This window comes from Carlito syrichta, unplaced genomic scaffold (genome assembly GCF_000164805.1).
Source record: "Carlito syrichta isolate Samal-C Ts95f unplaced genomic scaffold, Tarsius_syrichta-2.0.1 Scaffold130404, whole genome shotgun sequence".
Classification (NCBI taxonomy): domain Eukaryota; kingdom Metazoa; phylum Chordata; class Mammalia; order Primates; family Tarsiidae; genus Carlito; species Carlito syrichta.
The window spans coordinates 43971-44269 of NW_007074500.1; positions in this window are offsets into that span (position 1 = coordinate 43971).

The following is a 299-nucleotide window of genomic DNA, read 5'->3' on the forward strand; positions in this document are numbered from 1 at the left end:
CCCGGGCCCCGCTCACACTCCGTGCTCACGACGACAGTTTTGACCGCGGAGCCGTGGCGGTTGGTGGCGTTGCAGACGTAGAAACCGGGCGCCGGGTCGCTAGAGATGCCGGGGGCCCGAGGACGAGGGTCCGGGGGCGCCAGCGGCAGCAGCATCCCCTCGGTGGCGCCCCCGGAGCCCACGCACTTCACGCTGGGCTCCGGCTTTCCGTCGACCTCGCAGGAGAACAGCCGCCCGGATCCTTCCACCCATGTCCAATTGCTGGGGCAGTCCGCCTCCTCGAATGCGGGGCCATCTGG